The sequence below is a fragment of the Pristiophorus japonicus genome, chromosome 1 (genome assembly GCF_044704955.1).
Source record: "Pristiophorus japonicus isolate sPriJap1 chromosome 1, sPriJap1.hap1, whole genome shotgun sequence".
In the NCBI taxonomy this organism is placed as follows: domain Eukaryota; kingdom Metazoa; phylum Chordata; class Chondrichthyes; family Pristiophoridae; genus Pristiophorus; species Pristiophorus japonicus.
This window is the reverse complement of record NC_091977.1, coordinates 146635778-146644866: the sequence shown is the minus strand read 5'-3', so window position 1 is coordinate 146644866 and position 9089 is coordinate 146635778. Positions and strand designations below refer to the sequence as shown.

Genomic DNA, 9089 nt, shown 5'->3' with positions numbered 1-9089 from the left:
TCTGAAAGCCCTACTGATGAGTCTTTCAGACTCATTCCCAGATTCTACCACCATTACTGCACCTAGCCTTTATGTTTCTCAGTGCTGCGTTTTATTTGTTATTTTAAAAGAATTCCTTTTCACTGATTTCTATCCCCTAAGTTAGAGGACAAACAAGAGTTCTGCTCTGGTTCTGTGCTCAGGATGAGCTTTAGATGTCTGGGGCGTCGGACCAGGATAGAGTCCCTTCTCTTCTCCCCTTCCCACCCACCCCGCCTCTCTAGCTCACAAACTTGATCAGCTGTAAATATTATTCCCGTACTAAATCCATTACTGCCCTTCCATCACAACACAAACACAATCCTTTGCTCAGCAACATGGTTCTGAGGCACCCATCTATCTCACACTACTTGCCCCAGAAAAAACTCAATGCACCAAGATCGTCACAATGTCGACTAATACACTCCGGCAAAATCCCACTGCATCTGCCACAAAAATTAAAATAACGCATCTCAGAAAAACGGAAAAGATACAACACGCCTGCTAAAAATCAGTGTCATCCACCTAACACGCGCAGATTTCACCAAACAAAAAGAAAACCCACATCTCACAACAATGCAATTAACATTTATATTTTACTGCCCCATTCCCTCAAGTCCTCGTGGCTAGAGTTTTGTATTAACATCTATAGTCGAGAAGTACTCATTAGAGAGTGAAAGTTCTCTGACTGATATGTTTGCATCCTTGCAGAGGTACAAGTCCATATAGTGAATTGATGAATGTTAAGTGAACATATGAACTTGTCATTTACTAATACCACAAACAGTAATTTCAGGGCTTATGTTCTTACTGCACCTGTGCCAGGTAGTTTTTTTTTATTCGTTGCCAATCTTTCCAATTCTTTGTCAGATCACAAACGCCAGAGGTCACCTTGCACACATCAAGGATCACTCTGCGCCAATGCTCTTAGCCAAAAGGCCTAGAGCCCAAGCACCGTTCCTGGAAGTACTGCAATACCAGGTTCGTGCCATGGAGGTGGATGGGTCAGGTCTCCCACACACCTCCGTGGAGGTGGATGGGTCAAGCCACCCCACCCACCTCCTATTTCCAAAAAGCATAGGAGAATCACCTTCCTGATCCAGGGAGAACCACTTTGGGGTAATGGTTACTCCCCTGTCAGGTCAGTTACGCATGATCTTAGCCAAAAGGCCGAGAAGCACCTGTGCCAGGTAGTTTTTTTTTAAATTCGTAGCCAATCGTTCCAATTCTTTGTCAAATCACAAACGCCAGAGGTCACCTTGCACATGCCAAGGATCACTCTGCACCAATGCTCTTAGCCAAAAGGCCTAGAGCCACTGCACCGTTCCTGGAAGTACTGCAATACCAGGTTCGTGCCATGAAGGTGGATGGGTCAGGTCCCCCACACACCTCCGTGGAGGTGGATGGGTCAACCCTCCCCACCCACCTCCTGTTTCCAAAAATGCAAGCATATACCTTCCTGACCAGGGAGAAACCACCCGGAGGTCATGGTGGCTGGTCAGAAACGGTACTACACTTGATCTTAGCCAAAAGGCCGAGAAGCACCTGTGCCAGGTAGTACTGAAGTAGCACACGTGCAGATCTTTTCCCCCAAAATGGAGAGCAGCGTGTTTTAGAGGTGGAATGTTTTTCTCTGCTACACTGTGTAATGAAAATAAAATATATCAAATAATTTAAAAAAAACAAATATAATCTTTAACACCTTTCATGCCAGGAACAAATGTCCCAATCGCCAGCCTAAGTTAATGGTCGCCCAAAATAATAGCGCAGGCAGCACTGGTATTTTGGTGCTGCCTCCTAATTCAAATGAGCACACGCTAAACCTATCATGCAAGACGGGTTTTCCAGCGCTACTCTCAGCAGGAGGCCCAGTGCAGCATGGCCGTAGCATCTCTGGAGCAAGAGCATTGTCTTAAAGCTAGCCGGTCATTTTAGAAAGCAGTGTTGATCCCTTAAAGATTAAAACAAATAATTTAAAAATAGGCAGTCTTTAGCCCTTAGAGCTTAACAGTAATCTGAAACAAATGCATTAAAAATAATTCCAAAATGGCAGTTTTCAGCTCTTCAAGCTGAACTGCCTTCTGCACGTAAAAAATGGTAAATGTGCTTCAGCACGAACACAAATGGTTCAACAAACCAAGGAAAGGGCACCCAGGGTCTCGCACACAGCACTCCAGCTTTGTACAGGGCGTCAACACTGCAAGAGAGGTCCTCTATCCACAGAGGCCAGGAGACCTTCCAGAAAGAACGATGTGGGACCAGATTACGGAGGCCGTCACTGCCATCAGAGTCGCCCCCAGGATCTGGCTCCAGTGACCAAAGAAGCTTCATGACCTCAGACCAGTGGTCAAGGTCAGTGAATGTATCTTCAAAAGCCATCTCCTAACAACTGCATCACTAGCCTCACACACTGCTCATTGCACGATTCCACCCCCCATCACTGACCTACCAATAATCTCTGCCAAACACGAGGCACACCTCACATTCCTAGCTTCACCTCACCCCCTTGGAAGAGACGATGCTGGCCATTCTTGGCAGTGGCAAGGCTGAGGCCATGGCCAGTGGCGGGGCTGAAAGGATACAAGATGCTGGTATCTTCATATGTTATCCTCCTTCTAACATCCCACGACCTTCTCATCCCACAATATCTTCTGATTTACAAGCTGCACATGGTGTGAGCATGCAACTCTAGCTTTCCCGCCCTCCACTCACAACAACTCCACCCTTATGCCTTCCTCATTTCACACATCCAAGAAATCCAGCCTGCCCAGCCAGCGGTTGACCAGGAAGAGGGAGAGGAGACTGAGGAAGAAGAAAACAAAGAAAAAACGTTACTTGATTTCACACACCCAGCCACCAGCTCCCCGAGGTCATCCTGTAAGGCCATCTGCATGTTCCCACTGAAAGTCAGCAGCCTTCCACCTGCCATGCTGCAGCCACCGGGGTAGCACTGTGTAATATCCTGATGTAATATTGGATACATATATGGATAAAGTTGGATTGGAAAGTTTGCTTTGTGGTGGCTTTCATTTCAGCATTGTGGCCAAGAGGATGCTGTGATGGTCAGTAACAGAGGGAAGGTAAGGTGTGGGATTACTGTTGTATGGGGAATTGGGGATGTGGTCACTGGTACCCGCAGGCGGATGATTCGATCCCGGATATCCCGGCCAGAAAGAGGCTGTCTGGGTGGCATTCTTCCTTCTGCTTCCTCCTCTTCTGCATCTTCCACTTCCCTCTGTGAGCAGATGCTGGTAATCTGAAATAAAAGCAGAAAAAGCTGGGAATACTCAGCACGTCAGGCAGCACCACGATCTGAGATGTGAATTCTGTTTCTCTCTACAAGGATGCCGTCTGACTTGCCAAGTATTACCAGCATTTTCTGTCTTCTCAAAGGCCTTCCTTTACCATCAGAAGCCTTGCAAACATCCAGCAACACTCCCAGCACACATGAACATCTATTGCAACAAGCTGCTACTTCAATAAAAGATATTTTAAAAAGTCAAAAAGCTTAAATCCAAACTTACCTGAAAGATGTGTGTGTCCCTTTAAGAAGCACTGACTGCCTCTCTGCAGCGCTGTTTCATGCACACTTTTCTGAGTGTGCTTAGGATCTGGCATTAAACAGAGCGAGAATGTCGAAGTTTGCAGATGAGATGCCAAGTCAGGTGTTGCACGCCGATTGACGTCATGATCTGCTTATTTACATTTCATGGACCAGCACTGTATGGCCCTTACCAAAATGGCGGCCGCCGTGTCCCATGTGGAGGCGGCCACCATTTATCTGCAGCAAGCCATTGTTAACAACCAACGCACAAGTATGGAATTCTAGGCCACAGAGTTTAAACTAGAAAACATAAATTAGAATATTTAATTCAACGTGAAATCACATACAGAAAGTGAAATAAAGAGAGAGCGAAAGAAAGATGGGATTTAGAGATAAAAGAGACAGAAAGAGAAAGTTAACAAAAAATCTTTTAATTTTTTTAAATCTCCAACAATACTTAAAATCTGAAGGAATGAGACTGCACATTTGTAAAAGTACATTTTTAGGGGCAGAGAAGTTGTTTGGAGAAAGACATATCATGTCATTAAAAATTCACTTACACTTGAATGGACAAGCCCTAACTTTTGCTGGTGTGTTTAGCAGGTATCTAGTGGGTAAGTACCGCAATTTCATGCCCTTCATGTCTTTGAATGCCAACTCTCTCACCGAGTAACCGGTGTATCAAAGCTTGTGGAGAAGCATGGCAACGTGGACAGCAACTTCCTGATTTCCGTGTCTAACTTCACATGTGTGGATGCCAGAATTTGTGTCCAATTCACTCTTTAATAATGGTGAGCGCTGATAACCTCACCATTATTCTTACCACTAAATCCAGGCCAATATCCTGTGTAAATGTAAGTACATTATTGGGCTGAATTTTCCCATCATTCTGTGCCGTTTTTTTTGGAGCAGACTAAAATCTGCAAGTTTCACCAAAGGTTCTGCGCCATCATAAACACTTACGGCCGATTTCTTTCGTTCCCAAATTTTTTACGTCACTGGGGGTGCCGGCTGTCAGCAGCACCATTTCTGGCCATGGGTTTGGCCAACTAGGATTTTTTCAAAAACGGTGCAGTGCACTGTTCTGAAAAACTTTACCTGAACTTAAGAAAATGGGCGCAGAGAAGCCGCCATTGATTAGCGGAGCTGAATTAAGTTTTGGAGGGTGGGACGAGGACACGGCACGGGGAGCAGGAGGCCTTTCAGCCCGGGATAGCAGCGGCACCGGGGGCAGGAGGGCCTTTTGACCTGGGATAGGAGCAGCACTGAAGTTCTACAATTTCTTATGTCTTGCTGCATCTTGTATGTTTCACTTTGTAGCCTCAACCCTTCAGTGTGGCCCTTGTTACCCTGGCAATCTCAGTTTTTCAGCGCAGACCTTAAGCTCCACCCACAGAGCTTAAGGACAATCTACGCCGCTCCAAAATGAAAGTTTATTCCGGCAAAACTTGCAACATTTTTTTGGCGCAGTCGGCCACTAAAAAATCAGACATACTTCTACAACTGCACCAAAAATCGGCAATGTGGAAAATTAGCCTCTATTGTAACATGAAACAAGGGAGTTTGCTCTGGTGGATAAGGGCACCTTCTCTATGAATTAGTGAAACATAGAAACATAAAAAATAGGTGCAGGAGTAGGCCATTCAGCCCTTCGAGCCTGCACCGCCATTCAATAGGATCATGGCTGATCATTCCCTCAATACCCCTTTCCTGCTTTCTCTCCATACCCCTTGATCTCTTTAGCCATAAGGGCCATATCTAACTCCCTCTTGAATATATCCAATGAACTGGCATCAACAACTCTCTGCAGCAGGGAATTCCACAGATTAACAACTCTCTGAGTGAAGAAGTCTCTCCTCATCTCAGTCCTAAATGGCCTACTCCTTATCCTAAGACTATGTCCTCTGGTTCTGGATTTCCCCAACATCGGGAACATTCTTCCCACATCTAACCTGTCCAGTCCCGTCAGAATCTTATACGTTTCTATGAGATCCCCTCTCATCCTTCTAAACTCCAGTGTATAAAGGCCCAGTTGATCCAGTCTCTCCTCCTTTGTCAGTCCAGCCATCCCTGGAATCAGTTTGGTGAACCTTCACTGCACTCCCTCAATAGCAAGAGCATCCTTCCTCAGATTAGGAGACCAAAACTGAACATAATATTCCAGGTGAGGCCTCACCAAGGCCCTGTACAACTGCAGTAAGACCTCCCTGTTCCTTTACTCAAATCTCCTAGCTATGAAGGCCAACATACAATTTGCCTTCTTCACCACCTGCTGGACCTGCATGCTAACTTTCAATGACTGATGAACCATGACACCCAGGTCTCGTTGCACCTCCCCTTTTCCTAATCTGCCGCCATTCAGATAATATTCTGCCTTCGTGTTTTTGCCCCCAAAATGGATAACCTCACATTTATCCACATTATACCGCATCTGCCATGCATTTTCCCACTCACCTAACCTGTCCAAGTCACCCTGCAGCCTCTTAGCGTCCTCCTCACATCTCACACCGCCACCCAGTTTAGTGTCATCTGCAAACTTGGAGCTATTACACTCAATTCCTTCATCTAAATCGTTAATGTATCTTATAAATAGCTGGGGTCCCAGCACTGAGCCCTGCGGCACTCCACTAGTCACTGCCTGCCATTCTGAAAAGGACCCATTAATCCCGACTCTCTGCTTCCTGTCTGCCAACCAATTCTCTATCCACGTCAGTACATTACCCCCAATACCATGTGCTTTGATTTTACACACCAGTCTTGTGCGGGACCTTGTCAAAAGCCTTTTGAAAGTCCAAATACACCACATCCACTGGTTCTCCCTTGTCCACTCTGCAAGTTACATCCTCAAAAAATTCCAGAAGATCCGTCAAACATGATTTCCCTTTCATAAATCTGTTTGGTAACTAGACATAAGTACTATCAGAATTCAAATTTCTTGTTTATGCTGTCAACAAGCACTCAATACCATCCTGATTGTGCAAGTTGTATCCTGCAGTATGTACAGAATGACAGTGATCATATTTTTTCACAGCAGATAGTAGCAATTTGAAGGTTGCTGTATGCATGTAGTGGGACATGATAACTGTATTTTATAGTCTCTTGAACACTCTTGAATACTCTTAGTTCAACTTAATTCCCTTTATTTGGGAGATTTCAGACAGCTATGTGGAGCTTAAGATGGCATTCCTTCACAGACCCTCTCTCTCAATACAACTTCCTGTACCTCCTAGCTAGAGGGTGCTATACATTATATCGTTACACCTTTCCTTTCATAAGAAACAAAATGAATTAAAGTTAGCTTCAATATAAAGGGGTAGTTAACTTCTTATGAATACATATATTAAACAATGACAAATTTAGTTTGTAGTTGCAAATAACAACAAAACTCTTGTCTTATTAGTTCTTTATCTAAGTGTCCAGTGTCTATGATTTCTTATTTCTGTACATAGTGTTCCAGGTATTTTGGTGTTGTGCGGATTCTGTTGCTTCACCTCAAACTGGTTGTTTCAGTGGTGTTCTATGCACTGGTCGCTTTAGTCGCTTTATCAGTGCTCTGAGGGGAAATATCAGGCAACATATCTCTGATATGTCATTGAAATGTTGTCATTGAATTACTGTTTCACATGTTAGTTGGCTGTGTTGGCAGTGGATCATGTGTGGGTTTCACTGAGATCTCTGGAGTTTCGATGAATGTCTCAGTGCCCTTTCTCAGATGTTTCCTGTTTCTGCGATACTCACGGCCATCTTCTGTATTGACCTGATATGAACAAATGCAAACTTGTTTCTGAATCTGAACTTTTTGCCACTCTTTGCTTTCTCGCATTTGTTTAAGTCTCACTGTTTCTCCTTCCCACAGTGTAAGAAGTGTTGTAGCACCTCTGTTGTAGTAATGTGCTTGTTTGGCATGGTTCCTTTCTTTGTTGACGATGACATGGTGTATGATCCTTGGTTTGAGTCGTTCATTTGCAATTGGGATGTTTGTCTTTGTACGGCGACCGAGTAAGCGTTGTGCTGGCGAACTATCAAAGCCTTCAGTTGGTGTGTTTTGCCAGATGAGAAGGTTCATGTAGAAGTCACCACAGTCTTTCTTTGTCTTTTTGATTAATCACTTTGTGAGCTTAACCGCGTTCTCGAGCTTAACCGCGTTCTCAACCTTTCCGTTGCTTTGTGGATATTCTGCTGAGCTTGTTGCGTGATCGAATCTATATACTGTAGAAAAGTTTGTGAACTGTTGTGAGTTGAAGGGAGGTCCATTGTTAGATTGAACATTGTCTGGAATATCATGGTTAAAGAAGTATTTCTTGAGGTGTTTGATGATGACAGTGGCATCTTTCTTTCTATGCAGATTGTCTATCTCAAAATAGTCCTAGTAGTAGTCCACTGTACATAAGTAGTCTTTGGATCGAGTGTGAATATGTCACAACCAATCTTTTCCCTCTGAGGGAGGTCATGACTTATCAGTGGTTCTTTTGGTTGGCTCGATTGATAGGTGTTACATGTTTCAAACTTTGAACCATAGGGCTGGAATTTCCTATGGTTTATCGTCCGGTTTCTGGGTGGTATTGGCCATTGTGGGCGGTAATGAGGTGAGCGGTAGTTTCCGACTTAAGGTATTCCGGCGGTTTCGAAGTCTCGCTGGGGAGCGGACTGCCGGCGTGCACCGTCCACAGATTTCCCTGGCACAATTTTTGGCTGAGTGGGGACCCGTAGGTAATTATGAAAAAAAACATTTTAAAAACGCCCACAAGGATCAGCAGAGCTAGACGGTAGGTAAGTAGGTCTGCAAGAAAAAGGTAAGTGCTTGGTTTTTTTACTATTTATTTTCAAAATCTGTTGGGGTGATTTAATTTAAAAGTGTGTTAGGAATGTTTTTTGATTTTTTAGTTAGGTTTTTTAAAAAGTTATTCTTATTCTTTTTCTTGTGTTAGGCCCAACCTGCAGCCTCGGGGTAAATTTTTATAGATTTTTTTATTATTCGCCCATTTTCTTTAGGCACCATCCAATGTAGCCGAAATTGCACGTTTTCGCCCAGATTGGGGGTGCAAGGATCATATTTTTCACAGGGCGGATTTTTATCCCAGAAAGTTTTCGCCGGTGATAATCTTCCCAGCCTTAGCGGTTTTTTGGGCGGCAATCGGGCGCTGGCGGGCTTTGAGGAAATTCTAGCCCATAGTCTTTTATGTCACTGTTCAGTCTTTGTCAGTAAACGGATTCTCTGGATCGTCGAAGAGTGCTCTCGACGCCAGTGTGAGCAACATGCAGTCGCTGACGAATGTCAGATCTCAGGGATTTTGACATGACACAGCGATAGTCTTTGAAGACTATGCCATCACGTGTTGTGAGTTCATCACAAACTTTGAAGTATGCATGCATTTCAGGTGGGCATTGATGTGTCGTTTCTGGCCATCCTGTTGTGATTTGTTGTATGACCAGTTGTAGTGTGGAGTCACTTGCAGTTGCTTGTTGTATGGTAGTCAGTCCTTGTTTGGATAGTGTGAGAAAGTTCACTATGTGGATGCATTCCACT

At 44.2% G+C, this 9089-nt stretch overlaps 2 pseudogenes; both read right to left on the bottom strand.

The window, feature by feature from the left end:
• Positions 1 to 962: 962 nt before the first annotated feature.
• LOC139279752 (U2 spliceosomal RNA) lies at positions 963 to 1200 on the bottom strand (annotated as a pseudogene).
• Positions 1201 to 1329: 129 nt separating this feature from the next.
• LOC139278907 (U2 spliceosomal RNA) lies at positions 1330 to 1564 on the bottom strand (annotated as a pseudogene).
• Positions 1565 to 9089: the final 7525 nt, after the last annotated feature.